This window comes from Jaculus jaculus, chromosome 13 (assembly GCF_020740685.1).
Source record: "Jaculus jaculus isolate mJacJac1 chromosome 13, mJacJac1.mat.Y.cur, whole genome shotgun sequence".
NCBI lineage: Eukaryota > Metazoa > Chordata > Mammalia > Rodentia > Dipodidae > Jaculus > Jaculus jaculus.
In genome coordinates this window covers 27,014,517-27,039,245 of record NC_059114.1, presented here as the reverse complement: position 1 = coordinate 27,039,245, position 24,729 = coordinate 27,014,517, and the positions used below count along the sequence as shown (strand labels likewise).

Below are 24,729 nucleotides of genomic sequence, written 5' to 3'. Positions count from 1 at the left end.
CAGAAACAAGAGGAGAGGAAAGGAGAGAACAAAAAAAGGAAAAAGACTGAAGCAAATTAATTTTTAAAAAGGTTAATTTTGGGGCTGGAAAGATGGTTTAGTGCTTAAGGCACTTACCTGCAAAGCCAAAGGATGTAGGTTCAATTCCCCAGTACCCATGTAAAGTCAGATGCACAAGGTGGCACATGCATGTGGAGCTCATTGCAGAGGCTAGAGGCCCTGGCATGCCTATTCATTCTCTATCTGCCTCTCTCTCTTTAATAAATATTTTTAGAGAATAACTAAGTAAAAGTTAATTTTAATTTTATGGAAGATATGGCTAAAGAAATAAGTAATCTGGAAAACTTTGTTCCTTAAAAGGGACAAATACATTTAACAATAACCCAACTTTAATGCCACAAAACTCCAAAGCCTGTCTAGCAACAGTGGGGCCCTTAAGAAGACTGTGTATCAGTGGGGCATTGTGGAGCATGCTTTTAATCCCAGCACTTGGGAGGCAGAGGGAGGAGAATCACTGTGAGTTCTAGGCCAGCTTGAGTGAGACTACATCGTGAAGTCCAGGTCAGCCTAGGCTAGAGTGAAACCTTGCCTCGAAAAACCAAAACAAACCAACAAACAAAAAGAGTGTGTCTTTTTTTAAACTGGGCCCCTTTAGCCCAGGTTGGCCTCAAACTTGCTATATAGTCAAAGATAATCTTAACTTCCTAATCCTCTACCCCCTTCGCAGGTGCTGAGATTGCAAGCTTAATGTTGTTATTACAAATACTTTCCCAGGTGAGCAACTTCCATTCACCCCAGGGCAGTTACTGAAGTCCTCCCACTTTGGGACTGGGAGTTCCCAAACATCTGGATGTCAAATTTATATTATGAAACCGCACTGAGGACAAGTGAGACAAAACTATGAAGTTAGCCTCAGAACCCAAACATGAGGTGCTGAAGCCCACTCCATCCCCTCCCCTCCCCAGCTCATGCCTTGCCTTGCAGGGCTCAGCCACAGGAATTCCTCACTCTTGCTGATTACTTACTTCTGTAGCTTGAAATATGTACACAAGATACAGAGCGGCACCAGGCCAAAAGTTGGTTGGGAGGTCAACAGTGACAGTGGCAACAGCAGGCAAACAGCCGAGCAAGAGCAGGTGGTTCCTGCACTGAGAGAAGGCTGTGCCAAGTAAGGCTAAAGCCACCATCAAGCAGCATAATTCCTGGATACCTAATGTTCCAGGGGTGTTAACAAGAGGCAATACTGGCTGCAGCCCAGCCAAGGTCCAGGGCAGGCCTGGAATGCCCACAGGCACGGGAGACAGCTGTCAACTCTAGGATAACAAACATGTTACCCTCAGACTCTGCTGCCTAAAACAGGGAAGGCAGGCTGGGCATGGTGGGAGGCCAAGGTAGGAGAGTTGCCATGAGTTCAAGGCCATCCTGAAATTAGAGAGTGAATTCCACGTCAGCCTGGGCTAGAGTGAGACCCTACCTTAGGTGGGGAACAGGGGAGAGAAGAAAGAAAGAAACAGAAAAAAAAGAGAGAGAGAGAGAAAGATGGCAAAGGAAATGTGCTTCAGCTCTTGAGGGCTGGCATCTCTCCCTTCTCTAGGAGCAGCAGCAGAGGTAGAAAAGATGTCAGTTTCAGGACACCAGAGCCATTCAAAATCAAACCAGCTGGTACTTCATTCAAAACAATGATAGCTTTGTCAGGAGATTGCAAGGGCCCCACAAGAACTGGTTGAAAACCTGCCCTCCCCTCTTAATTTCTACCCTCTAGTTTTCTGTGACTTTGAGACTTCATGTTAAAGTGAGGAGGAGGGCTGGAGAGATAGCTTAGCAGTTAAGGTGCTTGCTTGCAAAGGCAAAGTGAGCCAGGTTCGATTTCCCAGGACCCATGTAAGCCAGATGCATGAGGGGGGGGTGCACGCATCTGGAGTTCATTTGCAGCAGCTGAAGGCCCTAGCATGCCCAATCTCTTGCTGCCTTTCTCTCTCTCTCAAATAAATAAAAATAAGAAAAAAATTTTTTTTTAATTAGGAGGAATGCTGGGTGTGGTGCCGCATACCTTTTATCCCAGCACTCAGGAGGCCAAAGTAGTAGGACTGCCATGAGTTCCAGGCCAGTCTGAGCCTACAAAGTGAGTTCCAGGTCAGCCTGGTCTACAGCAAGACCCTACCTTGAAAGGGGCGGGGGGAGAGAGAACATGATTAAGAATAGAGAGATAGATGATCAGCAATTAAAGGCACTTGCTTGTATAGCGTGACAGCCTGGGTTTGATCCCCCAGTACCCATGTAAAGACAGATACACAAAGTGGTGCATGCATCTGGAGTTCGTTTGCAATGGCAGGAGGCTCTGGCTCACTCATTCTCTCTCTCTCTCTTTCAAATAAATAAATAAATAATATTTTTAAACAATTTGAAAAAAAGAGGAAAAAGGAAAGCCAGGCATGGTGGTGCACACCTTTAATCCCACCACTGGGGAGGCAGAGGTAGGAGGATCCCCATGAGTCCGAGGCCACCCTGAGACTACATAGTGAATTCCAGGTTAGCCTGGCCTAGAGAGAGACCCTACCTTGAAAAGAGAAAAAAAAAAAAAAAAAAAAAAGAGGAAAAAAATCACACACATAAAGCAGTATTAGCCAAACCACAGTAAGAAGGCTGCCAACTGCCCTTCAAGGAAAGCACACCACTAGAGCCAGCTGTTATTCAGTGATCTCCACAGGACATATTTAAGTCTCACTGGCTGATAAATCTTCAGTGAACCTAGCCAACTGATAACAAATGGCTAAAAACATTATAGTTTCTACAGTGCTGCCCCCTAAGTTCCAGGAACTCAGCAAGTAACAAACATAACCTTAAAAGTTGCTGCCCTAGGGTCCACTAAGACAGGAAGCAGGAGGACATTCCTCTGGAGCTGGAGAAACGCAGACTCCAGCATTCTGCACGCCACACCCGCCCTGCTCACTATCCCCGCTGTGCCAGTGGGAGCGCCACCTTCAGCACTCGCCACACACCCAAAGCACCGAGGAGTCAGCAACAAACAACAAAGATGAGCAAGCCGACTTATCAGGAGAGAAGCAGGTGGCTACACACCTGCTCTACTGTACTCGATAGGTCTCTGGGAGTTACTCTGAGGAGGCTGTGCATGATACACGTGAGCTAAGGTACTATACAAGGACAGCATCAAGGACAAGCCAGAGCCCAGCTGATAAGTGACTTCTTTGTTTTTGTGAACGCAGGCTTTCGGTTGGGCACAGCCTCCTATCAAGGTTTCTCCTGAAGGAAAAAAGCATGAACTCCAAGAGGAGGAGCTTGGGATATATAGAGCTCAGTGGCAGAGCATGTTTTCAGTATATGTGAAGTCTTGAGTTTGATCCCTACCTCCACACAGCACATCCACAAAAACCACCCATTTCCACCCAAATGGAAACAAAACCTGGTCCAATGGTCAGGACCAACCTAAAAGAGCAGGGAGCTGGGCACCTGGCCTGCTGGGCCCCTCAGTAAGGAATCAGAGCAAGAATGCAGCAGGTGGACATAGACACGTGTTATTTGAGCCTCCCCACTACCTCCTCTCATTCCAGACAACCAAAGTCCTTGCTCAGCAGGCCTCTTACCCAGCTTTCTTCCCAGAGGGAAGACAGCCAGGCCCACAGAAGCCCCTCGGGTTAGCAAAGCCAGAGATGAGGCAGCATCTCGCCTGGCAGAATCATTTACATGGTGCTTCAGAGTTCAGTCAGCACTTCCTTCTCTAGAGCAGGCAGAGCACAGTCTGGAACTCGCAGGAACACGCTTCCACAGCATGCTGCCAGCACAGGTGAGCTCACTGCTGGGCGCCCACAGAACAACTGCATCCTTCACAAGGCCTTGCTCTGTCTTGGGGCCATCAGAAAGCCAAGGGGGCAGCATTCATGGCCAATGGCACTGCCATCAATACCTCAGGAGGTCTGTTAGTCAACAAGGCACAACAGGGGCATGAAGGCTCATGTTGGCAGTCACTGATCATCTACTTTTCCCAGCCCTCCTACAAACTGCAGGGACACACGTTAAACACAGAGAGCTTCCAGAGCCGGGCATGGTGCCCCACACCTTTAATCTCAGCACTTGGGAGGCAGAGGAAGGAGGATCACTGTGAGTTCGAGGCCACCCTGAGATGACATAGTGAATTCCAGGTCAGCCTGAGCTAGAGTGAGATCCTACCTCAAAAAAAAAAAAAAAAAGAGTTTTCAAATAAACCACCCAGGGTGTAAACAGCCCACTGTTCAGCTGTGTATCTGCTAACCACAATTTCTATACACATACCTGTTCAATGAGGGTGGGCTAGTATGACAAGGCAAGGTATGTCTAAAGTGTATGAAGTGCTGCCTCTTTCTCAAGAGCCCTAAAATGTTCTCATGGTAATGGAACCTATCAGGAAGGAAGGGGACGCAGAACATATCAGAGATTGGTGCCAACCTGCAATATGGTAACAAGAGTGAACACCACAGGTACCTAGCCAGGTGTGGTGGTGCAGGCCTATTACCCCAGCACTCACAAGGCAGAGGCAAGAGAGTCAAGAGCTCAAGGCTAGCCTGGGATACATGAGGTCTACCTCAACTGTCCAACAAACCCACACAAAACAAAAAGAACACAGCTCAGATATGCCTTAGAGGTTACTAAAAAAAAAGAGAATAAAACATAAATTATTCTCAAGAAACAACACAGGGGTTAAATAAATAATAATACATCCACACAATGAGATGCTATTGAGCCACAGAAAACATTGCTGATGAGCATTTTGAGACTTGGAAACTTTTTCATAATCTCTGAAATGGAAAAAGTAAAAACTCAGCATGCCAAAAAAAATTTAAAAACAAAGTCTAGAAGGTTAAACACTAGAGAATTGGCAGATTATTCCTTAGTGTTGCAAATTTAATTTTTATTTTAATTTTATAATTTCTAATTTTTTATAACAAAATGTAAATTCAAGCCAAGCATGGAAGCATGCATCTTTTGTTTTTCTGTTTATTTTTATTTATTTATTTATTTGAGAGCGACAGACAAAGAGGCAGAGAGAGAGAGAGAATGGGCGTGCCAGGGCCTCCAGCCACTGCAAACGAACTCCAGATGCATGAGCCCCCTTGTGCATCTGGCTAAGGTGGATCCTGGGGAGTCGAGCCTCAAACCAGGGTTGTTAGGCTTCACAGGCATGCCCTTAACCACTAAGCCACCTCTCCAGCCCTAGTCACACATCTTTAATCCCAGCACTCAGGAGGCTGAGCAGGAGGATCACTGTTAGTTCGCAGCGAGCCTAAGCCACAGAATGGGTTCCGTATCATCAGCCTGTACTACAGTGAACCCCTGCTTTAAAACAAGTATGGCTGGAGAACTGGCTTAGCAGTTAAGGTGCACTTACCTGCCAAGCCTAAGGACCTAGGTTCAATTCCCTCATATCCATGTACATGTACACTCATTCTCATTCTCTCTCTCTCATAAATAAATAAAAATAAAATATTTATAGGCTAGAGAGATGGCTTAGCAGTTAAGGCACTTGCCTGTTAAGCTTAAGGACCTAGGTTCAACTCCCCAGAACCCACATTAGCCAGATGCACATGGTGGCACATGTGTCTGGAGTTTGTTTGCAGTGGCTAGAGGTCCTAGTACACCCATTCTCATATTCTCTCTCTCTCTCTAATAAATAAAAATAGCTGCAGAGATGGATTAGTGGTTAAGGTTTGTCTACAAAACCTAAGGACTCAAGTTCAATTCCCCATTACCCACATAAACCAAATGCACAAGGGGGCACATATCTGGAGGTTCATTTACAGTGGCTAGAGGTCCTGGCATGCCAATTCTCTCTCTGTCACTTTCTCTCTCAAATGGATAAATAAAAAAAAATTTTTTTAAGGTAGGGTTTCACTCTAGTCCAGGTGACCTGGAATTCACTATGTAGTCTCAAGGTGGCCTTGAACTCAAGGCGATCCTCCTACCACTGCCTCCCAAATGCTGGGATTAAAGGTGTGGGGGCTTCCAAATTGAATTTTGTATTTGAATGCACTAAAGGATAGCAAGAGATGTGGGTGGTAGGCAGATACTTTGGTTTTGGTCTGCTCAGAAGTGTATCAGAGAATATTCTATTAATTTATAGGGAACTAGTTTTTGAGGGGATTAGCAAAACTGCAGTGTCTATGCTTATAGACATCTGAGCATCTGTAAGAAAGAGGCCAACAGAGCCTAACTTACTCCTCTATCAACTGCTTGACATTAATGACAAGTTTCCTCCACCTTAGAGTTAACCCATGAAAATCATCTCACTAGTCAAGCATGGAGGTAATATGGCAAGATAATCAAGAAGAATGTAAAGCTAGGGCTGGAGAGATGGCTTAGCGGTTAAGCACTTGCCTGTGAAGCCTAAGGACCCCGGTTCGAGGCTCAATTCCCCAGGACCCATGTTAGCCAGATGCACAAGGGGGCGTATGCGTCTGGAGTTTGTTTGCAGAGGCTAGAAGCCCTGGCGTGCCCATTCTCTCTGTATCTGTCTCTCCTCCCCCTCTCTCTGTCACTCTCAAATAAGAAAATAAAAATGAACAAAAAATATTTTTTAAAAAAAAAGAATGTAAAGCTAAACTTAATTTGGAATCCACGAATATCACAAAATGGAGTGGACCCATCATGTGCAGTGCTATTTAGACTATTACCATCTCCCCACTCATAGCTTCCTCCTCAGGCAGTCTTAGATTTGGTATCAAAAGATTATGGTCTTGTGACCTTAGACTAGTAGTAAGAAGGTACACAAAGCAGTGAGGACATCTTTTAAAAAAAAGTTCTCACAGCACCCAGAAGGCAGAGATAGGAGGATTGCTATGAGTTCAAGGCCACCCTGAGACGACATAGTGAATTCCAGGTCAGCCTGAGCTAGAGTGAGACCCTACCTCAAAAAAAAAAAAAAAAAAAAAAGTGCTCATGCCAAAGCTACCATGTAGCAAATAGCTCACCACCTCCATGGCTTAGACCAACACTCATTTCAGGTACATTCAGCCTAGATTAAACTCATTCCCCTAGATTACCTAATATCTGAACTCTAACAGTAAATTAGAAACAGAACCCAAACGTAAAAGTAAACTTCGGGATGGAGAAATAATTTAGCAGTTAAGGCACTTGCCTGCTAAGCCTAAGGACCCACGTTCAATACCCCAGTACCCATGTAAGCCAGATGCACAAGGTGGTACATGCATCTGGAAGTCATTTGCACTGCCAAAGGCCCAGGTGTGTCCATTCTCTCTCTCCCTCTCTATCTCTAATAAATAAAAATAAATCTAAATTTATATAGCCGGTGTGGTGGTACACGCCTTTAATCCCAGCACTTGGGAGGCAGAGTAGGAGGATGGCTGTGACTTCGAGGCTCCCCTGAGATGACAGTGAATTCTAGGTCAGCCTGGGCCAGAGTAAGACCCTACCTTGAAAAACCAAAAAATTAATTAATTAATTAATTAATTAAATATATAATATTTTAAAGTAAAGCTAAACCGGGCATGGTGGCACATGCCTTTAATCCCAGCACTTGGGAGGAAGAGATAGGAGGATCTCTGTGAGTTTGAGGCCATCCTGGGACTACAGAGTGAATTCCAGTTCAGCCTGGGCTAGAATGAGACCCTACCTCAAAAAAAAATAAAAAACAAAAAACACATAAAAAAGTAAAGTTCATATAAAGATCTTGATTTCTGGGACAGGGATGACTTAATGATTAAAGGAGCAAAAGCTTGCCAGCCAGGGTTCAATTCCCCAGTACCTACATAAATCCAAATGCACAAATTGGCATATGCATCTGGAGTTCATCTGTAGAAGAAAGAGGCTCTAGTGCACCCAATCTCCTACCCTCTTAGTTTTGAAATAAGTAAAATAAATAAATCTTGATTTCTGGGCCTAAGAGTATTGCTCAGTGGCAGAATGACTATGTGTACACATGAGGCCTTGAATTAAACTCAAATACATTACCCACCAGAAAAAAAAAAAAGAAAAATCCAGATTTATTCCAACTTTTCTAGATATAAAACTGGACATACATTCCCAAATAGCACCATTTCCTATTACCTTTCATCATGGAGACCAAGTCAATTATGACTTATATTTATACATGTTTTTTGGGGTTTTTTTTGTTTGTTTTTTGAGATAGGGTCTCACTCTAGCTCAGGCTGACCTGGAATTCACTATGTAGTTTCAGGGTGGCCTCCAACTCACAGCAATCCTCCTACCTCTGCCTCCCACCCAGCCAGCTTGTTTATACAGTTTTTACAACAAATATTTCTCTGTAACTATGCCTTTAGCAAAAAGGAGTTAAGGCCCTGGGCGAACGAGAAACCACACTTTAGCTATGTTGATGTGTCAAAATATGACTCACGTCAACCAATCAACAAGAATAACTTATTTTTGTCAGGGTTAAGATAATGGCTGGTTTTTATGTCCACTAAAATATTTATCTAAAAAAAAAAAAAAAAAAAAAAAGGAGTTAAGGGCCGGGCATTTCTAGATGCTAACATAATTAAGATTCAAGATTATCCAGTCCTACAGATGTTAAAATATGGTAGGGGTGCTAGAAAGATGGTTAAGCACTTAAAAACACTTGCATGCAAAGTCTCCTGGCCTTGGTTCAATTCCCAAGCCATCCTCATAAACCAGTAGCAAAAAGTGGCCCAAATACCGGGCATGGTGGTGCATGCCTTTAATCCCAACAGTAAGGAGGCAGGGGCAGGAGGATAGCTATGAGTCTGAGGTCAGCCTGAGACTACACAGTGAATTCCAGGTAAGTCCGGGCTAGAAAGAAACCCTACCTTGAAAAACCAAAGAAAAAAAAAGAAAGAATAAAGAAATAAAAAATTATGCTAAGTCAAAAAGCCAAACTCAAAAGACCACATTATTAATATGATCCCATGATTACAAAATGTGCAGAAAAAGCAAATCTACAGAGACAGAGAGATCAGTGAGACTGGGGCAGGAACTGGGATTAAATGTAAATGGCCAGAGGTATCTTAGTATCTTAATATGATGAACTATCTTAAAACTGGATTGTGATAATTAACTGCATTGGCTTAAAAAAAATCACTGAGCCATATACTTTCTTAGCATGTAAATTATATGCCATTAACATTGCAAAAGAAAAAAGAAGAAGAAAAAGGGGATAGGGAGATGGCTCAGCAGTTAGAGGAGCTTGCTTGCAAAGCCTGGAGGTTCTAGTTCAATTCCAAAGCCAACCATTATAAAGCCAGATGCAAAAAGTGGCACAGCTGGGCATGGTGGCACAAGCCTTTAATCCCAGCACTTGGAAGGCAGAGGTAGGAGGATAACTATAAGTTCAAGGCCACGCTGAGACTACAGTGAATTCCAGATCAGCCTGGGCTAGAGCAAGACCCTACCTCAAAAAAACAACAAAAAAGCATGGTGGTTCAGGCCTTTAATCCCAGCACTTGGGAGGCAGAGGTAGGAGGATCATCATGAGTTTGAGGCCACCCTGAGACTACATAGTGAATTCCAGGTCAGCCTGAACTACAGTGAGACTCTACCTTGAAAAACCAAAAATAAATAAATAAATAAATACCACCACCAACAACAAAAAGAAGTAGAACAAATGTCTGACATTTGCTTGCAGAGGCAAGAGACCCGCATACATATACACATGCAAATAAACAAATAATTTTTTTAAAAAACTTGTCTAATTATAAATAGACGAAAGATGGGCTGGAGAGATGGCTTAGCGGTTAAGCGCTTGCCTGTGAAGCCTAAGGACCCCGGTTCGAGGCTCGGTTCCCCAGGTCCCACGTTAGCCAGATGCACAAGGGGGCACACGCATCTGGAGTTCGTTTGCAGAGGCTGGAAACCCTGGCACGCCCATTCTCTCTCTCCCTCTGTCTTTCTCTCTGTGTCTGTCGCTCTCAAATAAATAAAAAAAATAAATAAATAAATAAATAAATACACGAAAGAGTTCTTCAGCATGGCAAAGAAAGGTGCATGCCTTTAATCCCAGCACTGATGAGGTGGAGGTAAGAGGTAAGAAGATCGCTGAGTTCCAGGCCACCCTGAAGCTACATAGTGAATTCCAGGTCAGCCTGGAGTAACAGGAGACCCTAACTCGGGGGGGGGGGGGGGGGGGGAAGAAAAGAAAAACCTACTTAATAACCTAAAGGACAAAGGAGGCTGGAGAAACTGCTCAGTGGTTATAACCCAGGTTCGATTTCCTAGTTCCTACATAAACCCAGATGCAGAAAGTGGCCCACACATCTGGAGTTCACATTAATCTGGAGTTCATTTGCAGGGACTAGAGGCCCTGATTCACTCTCTCTCCCTCGCAAATAAATAAATAAAAATACTTTAAGGGCTGTGGAGTATATGACTTAGTGTTCAAGGCACTTACCTGCAAAGCCAAAGCACCTAGGTTCAATTTCCTAGGACCCACATAAGCCAGATGCACAAGGTGGCACATGCGTCTAGAGTTCATTTGCAGTGGCTGGAGGCCCTAGTGCGCTCATTCTCATTCATATTTTCTCCCTCTCTCTCTCATATAAATAAATAAAAATATTTTTAAAAGCTGGGTATGGTGGTGCACGCCTTTAATCCCAACACTCAGGAGACAGAGGTAGAAGCATTGCTGTGAGTTTGAGAACACCCTGAGACTACAGAGTGAATTCCAGGTCATCCTGAACCAGAGTGAGACCCTACCTCGAAGAAAAATAAAGAAAAGAAATTCATAGCTGGGTGTAGTGGCACACAGTGAATTAATTCCAGGAAAGCCCGGGCTAGAGCAAGACCCCATCTTTATAAAAAAAGAACAAAGGAAAAAATTTAAAAGACTCTGCCAAAAGGAGTTCAGATCCCAAGCATCTATGCAAAACCTGATATGAGTAGCAAATAGCACACATCTGTCATCCTGACACACTACAGCAATGAAAGGAAGTGTATCCCAAAGCTTGTGGGCCAGCTAGTCGGGCTTTCCCAGTTGCAAATAAGAGAGTCTCAAATAAGGTAGAAGGGGCTTGGTGGTCCAGGCACTTGTCTGCACTGTTCTGCCTTCCTTCCTGCACTGATGGAAGTGACACTGGACATTGGCAGTGGCTAATGGGTCATCATCCTGTGCAGCTACCAGGAGGAGGCAGAGAGCACCAGCAAAGCTATGGTGACCAAGATGAGCACTGAGGAGAAAGACTTTCAGCACTTGCAGGCCCCAAAAGAGGTGGCCATCACCTTCTGTCAAGGAATTTCAGGGGCTACTGAGCTTTGCAAAGTCAACAACCTTGCCTCTTAGCATGCACTTTGCTGTTTCAGGCAGGCCAGCCATCTTTACCAAAGACTCTACTGGATGGACACTTTGTCTTGGCCACACTCTTAGAGACAGACCCATGCTCCCAAACCCTAAGCACCCCAGAGCTCTGCCGGCCAGTGCCTCAGCAGCAGGCTCACAGCACACCTTACCTGGATGACTTTGCCAATGATGCCATTGACTCTAACATGATTGCCATGGAAACCATCATGGGCAGTGAGAGCTCACAGATGCAGCCCTCCATTTCCCTTCCATCTGGCCCTGAGCCCTCTTGAGACCTCAGCCTCCCCCTCAGAGGAGGAGGAGACTGAGCCCAATACAGTGACTGGGACTCCCCCACCCAAGAAGCTCCGCTCACTGTTCTTTGGCTCCATCTTAGTCCCTGTACACTCCTCCCAGGGCCCCAGCCCTATGCTGGCTGAAGACAGCAATGGCAAAGACAGCTGAGAAACCCAAATGCTGTCTCCAGATACCATGGATCAGAAGCAGCTCCAGACAGTGTCAGAACGGGGTCTCCATCCCCAGAGATAGAGGGGCTGTCCTAGCACTGCTGCCTCCTACAGGCCCCACCTGGCTGTCTGCTCCAGTGCTGCCCAGGCAAGTTTGCCTGGGTCCTGTCGTCTGCCCCAGCCTACAACCACTCCTGTCTCTTTCCTGGCCTGGTGCTGAACTACCACCTGACAGGGTCTTCACCTCATTCACCTTAGAGCCTCAGGCCAGGCTCCAGCTATCTGGCCAGTGCTGGAAGCCAGCTGCCTTAAGGTTCACCTGGGGGGAAGAATCACAGTGCTGATCATCTCTGGCTATCATGGACTCCTTCCCCACACCCCAATCAAACCTCTGGGACCTGTGGCTGGCACAGACCCTCTTGCTTTCCCAAAATTTTGGCACTGACTTGGAATCCTAAGACTGTAGACCTAAGAGTAATGCTAAGGTTGCCCTGGCTGGGCCTGTGCCCAGCAAGTCTGCCTTCCCATGTCACTTTGTACTAAAGGGCTGCCAAACCCATTGTCGGGGACAAGGGAGACAGAGGTCATGGTGAGAATCCAGCTTTGACCTTTATTCAAGAGACTAGATGGGTTGCCCCAGGATTCGACTGCTAGCCCTATAGCCATGCAGGGCTGGAGACCCACAATCTGGCCTGCCATTGCCCTGAGCTGCAGCCTCAGTCCCAGAAACCCACTGGCAGCCACCAAAGATGCAGGTGGGGGACCGGATGCTGCTACTGACTCATTAGTAAAGAAAAAGACAAAAAACAAAAAAACAAAAACAAACTATAGTGACACAGCCTGTAATCTCAATACTTGAGGCAGGAGGATCAGTGTGAATTCCAGGCCAGCTTGGACTACCACATTAGATCTAAAACAAAGGGAAATGGGAAACACAGCACAGCTCAGAAGAACACAGGTTCCTAGAGTGGGCAGGATCTAGGGAACAACTATGGACCCACCGTTCTCACAGCTGGCAGCCCTTCCTCAGGCCCTTGTCAGGGAAGCTTCCCATCCACACTTCAGGCTCTAGGAGTAGCCCGAGAAGCCAAGTCTGTACAAGTCAGCACAGCACACACCAGCCTCACAGGGGAATGAATGGTCTTCCCCAGGTTCTCATTTCAGTGACAGCCGCAGCAGAACAGGCTAAATCCAATGTCCAATTCATCAGCAAGTCCAAAACCAACTTGAATCCATCCACTTTTCACCATCCCATTGCTACCATCCTGGTCTGAGACTGGAGTTTGAAATGAGCATTCAAGCTGGGGGAGCTTGTCAGACTCCCAACTATAGACTAATCCCCTCAACAACTAGTTTCCTATAAATTGATAGACTAATCTCTGACACACTTCTCTGAGCAGACCAAAACCAAAGTACCTGTCTACCATCCACATTCTTCTCTTGCTATCTTTTAGTGCATTCAAATACACAATTCAATTTGGAAGCCGGGCATGGTGGCCAACACCTTTAATCCCAGCACTCAGGAGGAGGCAGAGATAGGAGGATTGCTGTGAGTTCGAGGCCACCCTGAGACTACAATTCCAAGTCAGCCTGAGCTAGAGTGAGACCCTACCTCAGGAAAAAAAGAAAGTCAATTTGTCTACTGACTCCTAATAAGAATGGAAGTTTCGAGGGAGGGAATTACCATGGGATATATTTTATAATCATGGAAAATGTTAATAAAAATTAAAAAAAAAAAGAATGGAAGTTTCATGAAGGAGGACCAATAGGTCTTATTTACTACTGTATCCCCAGTGGTTGAGCCATCCCTGGCACGCAGGGTGGCTTCATGAATCTGGGCTGGAAAAGTGAGTACCTGCACAAGGGCTGAGGAGGTTCTGCTCAGTGAAGGAGGGTCAGGCAGCCTCACTCTGAACTATCTGGATCGGAGACTACGGGGCTAAGTTAATAGCTGGCAAAGATTACTGATGGTAAAAGAAAAGTTGAGCAAAGCTCTCATGTGAAACACGGGTTCAGCAAGCTCAAGGTGATGGACACAGAGGCTCCTGGGGTGGAGAGAAGAGCACGGCGCAGAGCGAGGAGGAGCAGAGCTCTGAGCAGTCAAGCAGATCATCATCAGGCAACAGGAGTGAGACCAAGAGAATCAGTGCCAGAAAGGAGTCCAGTCACTTCATGGTGGCTGAACAGTAGTCAAAGGGGAAATCGTCCCTGCTGAAAACCTGGCTCGTCCTTGAGGTACTGAGACTGTCTTGAAGTAACCAGCTCCCTCCCTGATCCTGGCAATAAGCTTTCATCCAACAAGCTGCCATAAGGAGTCATAGTGTGGCTCAAACAACTCTGCCTTGGAACCTAGAATTCTAATTACAGAAAAAGGAGTTCCAACCAAGACAAAAAATGACCACCACAGACAGAATGGACTGATTGCATGTTTCATGACCATGAGATAATCTAATTCTAGGGAGCTCACACACTCTGGATCTTTTATAGACCATTCCAGGAATTCTTCTAAATAAGTCAAACTAAGCAGGATGTGGTAGTACATGCCTATAATCCAAGCACTTGGGAGGTAGAGGCAGAAAGATTGAATTTAAGGTCATCATCAGAGGCCAGCCTGGGCTGAAGCTGGGCCTGGTGACACAGGTTTGTAATCCCAGTGATTCAGGAAGCTGAGGCAGGAGGATCACAAGTTCATGGTCAATCTAGTAACTTAATGAGACCTTGTTTCAAAATAAAAAGTAGAAACAGAAGCCAGGCATGGTGGCACATGCCTTTAGTCCCAGCACTTGGGAGGCAGAGGCAGGAGGATTGCCTGAGTTTGAGGCCACCCTGGGACTACATAGTTAATTCCAGATCAGCCTGAGCCAGGATGAGACCCTACCTCAAAAAACAAAAAATATATTAAAATAAATAAATAAAAAGTAGAAAGAAGACTAGAGATGTAGCTCAGTCGTAGAGTGCTTATCAAGCATGAGGTCCCAGAGTCAACCCCCATTTACAAAAAGTAAATAAGTAAAAAGTCTGGGGGGGGGGTGTTTTCAGTGTTCACATGCAAGTATGAGCATTTATGTCCACAGCACATGTATGGAGTTAAGACAACCTCTGGGGTCAGTCCTTGCCTTCTACCTTGTTTTGTTGCATGTGCCACTCTGTGCATGTGACTTTATGTGGGTACTGGAGAATCGAACCCCAACCATCAGTTTTTGCAAGAAAGCACCTTAACCATTGAGCCATCTCTCCAGCTCCTCTTTTGACCAAAGGTTAATGTGTAGCCCAGGCTGGCTTTGAACTCACTATCCTCCTAAATCCCCTTTTGCCTCAGCTTTCTACGTGTCAAAATTACAGTTGTGTAGCACCACATCTGGCCTTAAGATTCTGGAAGAAAATTTTCTAAGCAGGTACATGGGTATCAATTTCTTCCCTCTCAGAAGAGTATGTGGCCCACCTTGGAGTTACATCGATATATGCTAAGCATGGTGAACTCCAGTTAAGGGTGCTATAGTGATTAGGAGCGCCTTTGTTAAAGGAAAAGTTTGTAGAGTGGATTGTGTACTTATTCTCTGCCTTATATAATTCCTATAATAGGGTATTGTAGAAAGTCAATTTGAGAGCTAGGAAGACGGCTCATTGAGTAAAAGTGTGACTTCCTGGGTTTGGATCTCTAGAACCCTTGTAGTAGTCAGACATGGAAGCACACATCCCTAGTCCTAGCATTCTTACAGCAAGATGGGAGGCTGAGACAGGACAATCTCTGGAAGCTCTGTGGGCCAGGAAACCTGGTTTATGCAGAGATAATAAGAGACCTTGCCTCAAATCAAGCTGAAGCTGAGCTGAAAGCCCCCTCCTTACTGACAAGCTGTCAGTAAGGAGCTATGCAGCCTGTTGGGGGAGGAAAAAAAAAATCAGCAGTCTTAACCAGCTGTGGACCCTGGAAGCTTTATGGCTGAACAGCCAGGCCAAATATACCAAGTGGTGCAAATGTGGCATGCCTGTTACGGAGGAAACTAACTGATCTCTGACTGGACTTGAGGACCTTACAGAGAAAGAATTCCTTCAGGGGGCTTGACAGATGGCTCAACTGTTAAGGTGCTTATTTGCAAAGCCTGACAGCAGGGCTGGATTCCCTAGTACCCACTTAAAGTCAGATACAAGGTAGCGTATGCATCTGGAGTTTGCTTGCAGCAGCAAGAGCCCCTAGTGTACCCATTCTCATTCACTTTCTCTCTCTCTCTGCAAATAAATAATGAATAAACAAACATTTTTAAAATTACAAACATTTTGAGGGTTTTTTTCAAAATATTTAATTAATAAATTTATTTATTTTATTTTTATTTATTTATTTATTTTGTTTTTTCGAGGTAGGGTCTCACTCTGGCTCAGGCTGACCTGGAATTCACTATGTAGTCTCAGGGTGGCCTTGACCTCATGGCAATCCTCCTACCTCTGCCTCCACCATGCCCGGCTTAATTTATTTATTTTATGAGAGACAGAGAGAAAGAAGCAGATAGAGAGAATAGCCATGCCAGGGTCTCTAGCTACTGAAAACAAACGACAGACACATGCAGCACATTGTGCATCTGGCACTAGGGAATCAAACCCAGGTTCTTAGGTTTGCAGGCAAGCACCTTGACCACTGAGCATTCTTACCAGTCCCTATTTCTTTCAATTTATTTAATTTTTTTTGTTTTGTTTTTGTTTTTTGAGCTAGCGTCTCACTGTAGCCCAGGCTGACCTGGAATTCACTATGTAGTCTCAGGGTGGCCTTGAACTCATGGCGATCCTCCTACCTCTGCCTCCCACCTTTGCCTTTGCTGAGATTAAAGGCGTGAGCCACCACACCGGCCAAACTTATTTAAAAATTTTTAATTTGAATTTATTTTTATTTATCTGAGAGAGACAAAGAGGCAGAAAGAGAATGAATGAGCATGCCAGGGGCCTCCAGATGCTGCAAAAGAACTCCAGACACATGTGCCACCTTATGTATCTGGCTTACAGGGATACTGAGAAATCAAACCTGGGTCCTTAGGCTTCACAGGCAAGCGCTTTAACCGCTAAGCCATCTCTCCAGCCTAATTTTTTTTTTTTTAAGGTAGTGTTTCACTCTAGCCCAGGCTGAGCTGGAACTCAATATGGAGTCTCAGGGTGGCCTCGAACTCACAAATCATTCTCCTACCTCAGCCTCACTAGTGCTGGGATTAAAGGTGTGCGCCAACAAACCCAGCATCCAGCTCCTAAATTTTTATTTATTTGCAAGGAGAGAGGAAGGAAGGAAAAGAAAGAGAATGGTCACACCAAGGCCTCTTGCCACTGCAAACACAAACAAAATCCAGGTGCCTGTGCCACTTTGTGCATCTGGCTTATATGGGTAATAAGTAATTTAATGTAGGTCTTTAGGCTTCACAGCCAAGAGCCTTAACCAATAAGCCATCTCTCCAGGCCTTAAGTATTTAAAAAAAAAAATTTTTTTTTTTCGGTTTTTTGAGGTAGGGTTTCACTCTAGCTCAGACTAACCTGGAATTCACTATGTAGTCTTAGGGTGGCCTCAAACTCATGGTGATCCTTCTACCTCTGCCTCCCAAGTGCTGGGATTAAAGGTGTGCACCACCACACCTGGCTTAAAAATATTTTTATTTGGCCACCCTGAGATGACAGAGTTAATTCCAGGTCAGCCTGGACCAGAGTGAGACCCTACCTCGAAAAACCAAAAAAAAAAAAAAAAAAAAAAAAAATTTATTTGGGCTGGAGAAAAAAAGATAAAAGAAATGTTGCGGGGCAGGAGAGATGTCTTAGCAGTTAAGGCACTTGCCTGCAAATCTGGACGGCCTGGGTTCAATTCCCAAGTACCTGCCTAAAGTTTGTTTGCAGTGACTAGAGGCCCTGGTGTGCCCTTTCTCTTTCTTTCTCCCTCAAATAAATTAATTAATTAAATAAATTTAAAAAAACTTAAGCTGGACCAGGTACAGTAGGACACACCTTTGATCCCAGCACTTGTGTGGTAGAGAAAAGAGACTGCCATGAGTTTGAGACCAGCCTGGGTCTACAGGTCTACAGAGTGAGTTCTAGGTCAGCTTGGGCTAGAGTCTCAAAATTAAAAAATAAAAATAAAAATAAATAAAAAAAATAGAAACGTTAAAAAAATATATTCAGAATTGAGGATAAATAAGATTCAACAAAGACAAGTTTATAAAGCTGGTATCCAAGGCCCGGAGCTCCTTATCAATTCAATATGTAATTCCATTTATTTATTTATTTAAAAGTAGAAAGAGAGAAAGAGGCAAAGAGAGAGAATGGGCATGCCAGGGCCTCTAGCCATTGCAAATGAACTCCACATGAATGCGCCACTTTGTGCATCTGGCTTTACGTGAGTACTGAGGAATTGAACCTGGGTCCTTTGGCTTTGCAGGCAAAGCCCTTAACTGCTAAGCCATCCCTTCAGCTCTCAACAGTCTGAGGCCAGCTACTGTTAGACTCCACCGAGAAGCCAAAGGTGAAAATAGCAGATAAGTAAGGACCATATAACCAACAAACAAGACTGAATCAAATGAGAGCTGTTGAGTCTCCACAGGGATATATGTTCATTTACTTGGGCAAAGCTCCCAAGGCCATCAGGAGCTTGAGCTCAGCCTAGAAGGAAGCACAGAGAATTGGGATTTGAAGTAGCCTAAGGCAATCACTTCACAAGTTTTGCTTGCCCCAGGGGCCTCACAGGAGAAGAGGAACTAGCACCTTCACTTCCTCTTTCACAGAATTCCAGGCTGTTATGAACAGATAAGGAAGGGAACTTTTCATTTTCAGCTGAAGACTTTTCCTGGGCTGAGGGTGTAGCTCTGTGGTAGAATAATGGCCTAGTATGTGCAAGACCCTGGGGTTTGAGCACAACAACCAAAAAAAGAAATGTTTGGGGCTAGGCTGAGACTACAGAGTGAATTTCAGGTCAGCCTGGGCAAAATAAAACCTTACCTCAAAAAAAAAAGATACGGGGTGGAGAGATGGCTTAGCGGTTAAGGAACTTGCCTACAAAGCCAAAGGACCTAGGTTCAATTCCCAGGACCCATGTATGCCAGATGCACAAGGTGGCACATGCATCTGGTGTTCTTTTACAATAGCTGGAGGCCCTGGCATGCCATTCTCTCTATATATCTGCTTTTCTGTCTCACTCTCTCTCTCTCAAAGAAACAAAATTAAAAAAAAAATTTAAGATAAAATAAATATTTTAAAAGACACCTCAAGCCAGGTGTAGTGCACGCCTTTAATCCCAGCACTTAGTAGGAAAAAGTAGGAGGATGGCTGTGAGTTCGAGGTGAGCTTAGAACTAGAGTGAGTTCCAGGTCAGCCTGGATTGAAGTGCTATACTACCAGAGAAAAGAAAAACAGACCCCTTTCCTTGGATAAGTTCTCATCCCCCTGAGATCAAATTAATTTCTGAGTTCAAAATTTTTGTTTTTTGTTTTTTCTTTTTTTTCTGCTTTAAAAGACTGAGTCCAGCACCTCCTAACACTTAGGGTTATTATGGGTGTTGCTTAAGATTATGGAAAGTGGGCTAGAAATATGATTTAGTGGTTAAGGTGCTTGAAATACCCAGTACCCATGTAGAGCCAGATACACAAGGAGGCTCATGCATCTGGAGTTTGTTGGCAGTCGCTAGAAGCCTTGGCATGCACATTCTATTTGCCTCTTCCTCTCTCTCTCTCTCTCTCTCTCTCTCACTCCCTCTCAAATAAATAAATATTATTTTAGAGAGAAAGAGAGAACTGTCTGTGCCAGGGCCTCAGCCACTCCATTGAACACTAGATACGTGCACCACCTAGTGCGTATGTGCAACCTTGTGTTTGCATCACCTTTTTGCATCTGACTTATGTGGGATCTGGAGAGAGATTGAACATAGGTCCATTCTCTCAAGTAAATAAATAATTAAAAAAATAAAAGATTATGGAAACCATCCTTAAATAGCAGCTTCTCAATGTGAACGTTGTTCTCTTCTCTCCCTAGCAAATAAACTTCTCCATCAACTTCCCTAACCTCATCACTCAGACTCTTTTTTTCCTATTTCCACCAACTCTTTCTCATTCTTCCATTGGGGTGGCAATTAACCAAATGACCTCCAAGTAAAATGGAAATTTGAGCTGGGCATGGTGACACTTGCTTTTAATCCCAGCACTCAGGAGGCAGAGATAGGAGGCTCACTGTGAGTTCAAGGCCATACTGAGACTACCTACTGAATTCCAAGTCAGCCTGGAGTAGAGTGAGACCCTAACTTGAGAAACTACCAGGAAAAAAAAAAAGAAAAAGGAAATTTGACTACTATAGGGGAAAAGACAGGTAAGAGAAACAGAACAGGAGCTTCCCCACTGAAAAAGGGAATCAATGATTTCTCACGGTTAACACTGGAAAGGAGGTAAACATGGAAGCTGATGTCAGCAAATGTCCACACATTTATGGCAACATACCATATATTCCCATATGATGTAGACATGCCTCCCCAGTACTGCCCTTAGACCTGTCTCATATTATCTCCACAGTCCCCTTTTTAATTTTTTTTATCATTTTATTTATTTATTAGATACAGAGGGAAAGAGAGAGAGAATGGGAGGGGTGTGCACCAGGGCCTCTAGCCACTGCAAATGAACTCCAGATGCATGTGCCATGATGTGCATCTGGCTAAAGTGGAACCTGGAGAATCAAACCTGGGTCCTTGGGCTTTGCAGGCATGCACCTTAACCACTAAACCTTCTCTCCAGCCCTCCCACAGCCCTTTTATCTGTTCCTAACTACCTGTGCCTATGCCCCACCACTAGTCTATAAACTCCTTCAGAGACTGGTAGCTTCATCTCTGCAGCCAAAGCTCTTACTTCAGTGCACACCCAGATAATGACACATTATCTAGTGATTAAAGATTTAAAGTATAAGAGAAGAAAACAGCTTATCATTGGTATATGGAAGCAGAAGAGTAAAGCTATTGGTCATATGAATGTATAAGGCTTCTATTACCATGCCTATCATTAGAAGATTCCTCTACTAGAAACTTTTTTTTTTTTTTTTTTTTTATTTATTTGAGAGCAACAGACACAGAGAGAAGGACAGATAGAGGGAGAGAGAGAGAGAGAATGGGCGCGCCAGGGCTTCCAGCCTCCGCAAACGAACTCCAGACGCGTGCGCCCCCTTGTGCATCTGGCTAACGTGGGACCTGGAGAACCGAGCCTTGAACCGGGGTCCTTAGGTTTCACAGGCAAGTGCTTAACCGCTAAGCCATCTCTCCAGCCCTCTACTAGAAACTTAAATGTTGTATGATGTGGTGCTATCTTTAGGCCTTGCTGTTTCTATGCCTTCCTCCCACTTGGGCCATGAACAAAGGGATTACCACACAGTGTATCCACGTGGGAACTACAGCTTGGAAAACTATATCCCAAGGGTATCTTTAAGCTTCTAATTAAAAGGTCACTTTAGGGCTACAGATAGCTCAGTGGTTAAAGGCACTTGCTTGCAAAGCCTGGAGGCCTGGGTTCAATTCCCCAACACCAACAGAAAGCCAGATGCACAACGTGGTACATGTATCTGGAGTTTGTTTGCAGCTGGTAGAGGCCCTGGTGCACCCATTCTTCACCCCCTTCTCTTTTTCTGTCTGCAACTGCTTGCAAATAAATAAATTTAAAATATAAAAATAAAATAAATTAAAATTTTAAAAGGTCTCTTCAGGGCTGGAGACATGGCTTAGAGGTTAAGACACTTGCCTACAAAGCCTAAGGACCTTGACTTGATTCCCCAGAACCCACATAAGCCAGATGTACAAGGTGGCACAGTCATGCCCATTCTCTCTCTCTTTTTCAAATAAATACAGTACATATTTTTTTAAAAAGTCTCTTCAAATATTCACTTAAACAAAAGCCATTTTCAAAAAAATATATAAAAGGCCAGGCGTGGTAGCACATGCCTTTAATCCCAGCACTTGGGAGGCAGAGGTACAAGGATCACTGTGAGTTCAAGGCTAGCTGGGGAGTACAGAGTGAGTTCCAGGTTGGCCTGGGCTAGAGGCTAGAGTGATACCCTATTTTGGAAAAAAAAAAAAAGAATAAACTGGGCATGGTGCACATGTCTATAATCCCAGCATTTAGGAGGCCAAAAAAAAAAAAAAAAATGGTAGAGAAGTGAAACCAAAACCAAACACACAAACACATAAAGCCAGCACTCAGGAGGCTCGTCATGAATTCGAGGCCACCCTGAAACTACATACTGAATTCCAGGTCAGCCTGGTCTAGAGTGAGACCCTACCTCCAAAAACCAAAAATAACAATAAAAAGTTAACAGCCAAGAGCCATGAATTATATTCTAAGATGCATTGCTCCACTGTGGCAGCCTTAGAAAAGACCCAGCCAAATCAAGAATGCTTCTTTTTCGTTTGTATTTGTCAGCCAAGCACACTAAAAGAAGTGAAAAGTAGTAAAACCACACTAACAGAACCTGGGTCTGTGGAGATAACTTGGTTAGTAAAGTGTGTTTTACAAATATGACAACCTGAGTTTGCTCCCCAGAACCTACATAAAAATGCTAAGTGTGGGCTGGAGAGATGGCTTAGCGGTTAAGTGCTTGCCTGTGAAGCCTAAGGACCCCAGTTCAAGGCTCAATTCCCCAAGACCCACGTTAGCCACATGCACACAGGGGCGCACGTGTCTGGAGTTCATTTGCAGTGGCTGGAGGCCCCCTTGTGCAACTGGCTAATGTGGGTCCTGGGGAATCCAGCCTTGAACCGGACTCCTTAGGCTTCACAGGCAAGTGCTTAACCACTAAGCCAGCCCGAGACTACAATCTTTGAGATTGGGCCAGCTGACCTACACTGGGGCAACAGGAAGAATGCAGACTTTCTTGGAGGGGCCTGAGTGCTCAAGGAGTGTCCTGTTCAAAGTCTGCTTTATTCCCCCCTGGAATAACAAATTGGCACTCTACTTGGTATTGTGAAGTATAAGAAATGCAGGAAAGAGAGGGTCATTGAATTTGCAACACAGTCTTGTTTTGGAAATGGCCATGAGCAGTGTGAAGCAGGATTGCCTGCACAGAGACCCAACGGAGCCATAAGGATGAACTGTGGATTGCAGTGGGGACCCAGTGGAGATGCCGAGACCATGAGATGGCTGCTAAGAAAAGCTGCTGGCCCCGATGAAGTTTCCCAGGACTGTAAGTAGTCTAGCTGGAGGGGCGGAACTAGAACTTCAGAGACTTGTAGTTGGTTAGAATTAGAGACTTGTCACTGGCTAGAATTGTTAGTCTTGGAGCTACAGAGTTTATGTTTGTCCTGTTTAAATCATGTATTGCTTGAGCATTTCTTTACTATGCCCAATGCCATCTTTTATAGTATGAATGTTTATTCTGTGCCATTATGGGGTTTTTGAGGGGTTTTTTTGGTATTATGGCTCAGTTACAAGTTCTTGGATGCTGGGCATGGTGGCACATACCTTTAATCCCAGTACTTGGAAGGCAGAGGTAGGAGGATCATGGTGAGTTCAAGGCCACCCTGAGACTACAGAGTGAATTCCAGGTCAGCCTAGGCTAGAGTGAGACCCTACCTCAAAAAAACCAAAAAATTAAAAATTAAAAAAAGAAATATATTTTTTTAAAGACCCTAGGGCCAGGTGTGGTGGCACACACCTTTAATCCCAGGTCTCAGAAGGCAGAGGTAGGAGGATTGCCCTGAATTCGAGGTCACCCTGAGACTACATAGTGAATTCCTGGTCAGCATGGACTACAGTGAGACACTACCTGAAAAAAAAACACAAAAGCCAGGCATGGTGCATGCCTTTAATCCCAGCACTTGGGAGGCAGAGGTAGGAGGATTGCTGTGAGTTCAAGGCCACCCTGAGACTACAGAGTGAATTCCAGGTCAGCATGGACTACAGTGAGACACTACCTGAAAAAAAAAAACACAAAAAAACAAAAACAGCCAGGGGTGGTGGTGCATGTCTTTAATCCCAGGACTTGGAAGGCAAAGGTAGGAGGATTGCTGTGAATTCAAGGCCGCTCTGAGACTACATATCATTTTCTTCAGTTTATAGATAATAAGCTTGGGCTCCTAACAAACATGTCAGAGGTAGGGTATTACCTTTTTATAAATACTTTATTTATTTATTTATTAGAGAGAAAGAGATATAGAGAGAGAATGGGCACATCAGTACCTCTAGCTACTACAAACAAACCAGACACATGTGCTACCTTGTGCATCTGGCTAACATGGATACTGAGGTAGGCTTTGCAGGCAAGCCATCTCTCCAGCCTTTTTTTTTTTTTTTTCTTATTTTTTGTTTTTCAAGGTAGGGTCTCTCTCTAGCCCAGACTGACCTGGAATTCACTATGTACTCTCAGGGTGGCCTCGAACTCACGGTGATCCCTCTTACCAAGTGCCACCATGCCCAGCTCTACAGCCTTTGTTAAAAAAAAAAAAAATTATTATTTACTTATTTATGAGAGAGAGAGAAAATGGATACCCTGGGACCTACAGCCACTGCAAACAAACTCCAGACGCATCTGCCACCATGTACAGCTGGCTAACGTGGGACCTGGAAAATTGAACCTGGGTCCTTAGGCTTTGTAGGCATACGCCTTAACTGCTGAGCGATCTCTCCAGCCCCCATAGAAAATCTTTTGACTATGGTTTGCCAAGTACTAGACACATTCACAGACATACTGCAGTTAATCCTCATCTCCACCCTTCAGAGAAGTTCTGTCCACCTCATTCTAGAGCACAGGCAGGAAGTGAGACAGGAAAGGTAAACTGAGCTGCTCTCTCAAGTCATCTATCTCCCAAATTTGCCCGGCGAGAGACAATTTCTTCCCCTTCAACATGTCCCAACAAAGTGAGTGTGGTAGCTCACACTCACTTTTACCTGTAACCCCAGCAACTCAGCCAGGGTAGAGTGAGACCCTGCCTCAATTAAAAAAAAAAAAAAAAAGGTGCTGGAGAGATGGCTTAGTGGTTAAGCACGTGCCTGTGAAGCCTAAGGATCCCGGTTCGAGGCTTGATTCCCC

At 44.5% G+C, this 24,729-nt stretch overlaps 1 protein-coding gene and 1 pseudogene across 2 annotated transcripts in view; one reads left to right on the top strand and one right to left on the bottom strand.

Annotated features, from left to right (window-relative positions):
* The window catches only part of LOC101612225 (MLX interacting protein), an 83,519-nt gene that overhangs the window by 52,571 nt on the left and 6,219 nt on the right, over positions 1 to 24,729 (bottom strand). The window lies entirely within an intron of this gene.
* On the top strand, positions 3,897 to 11,719 carry LOC105944774 (annotated as a pseudogene).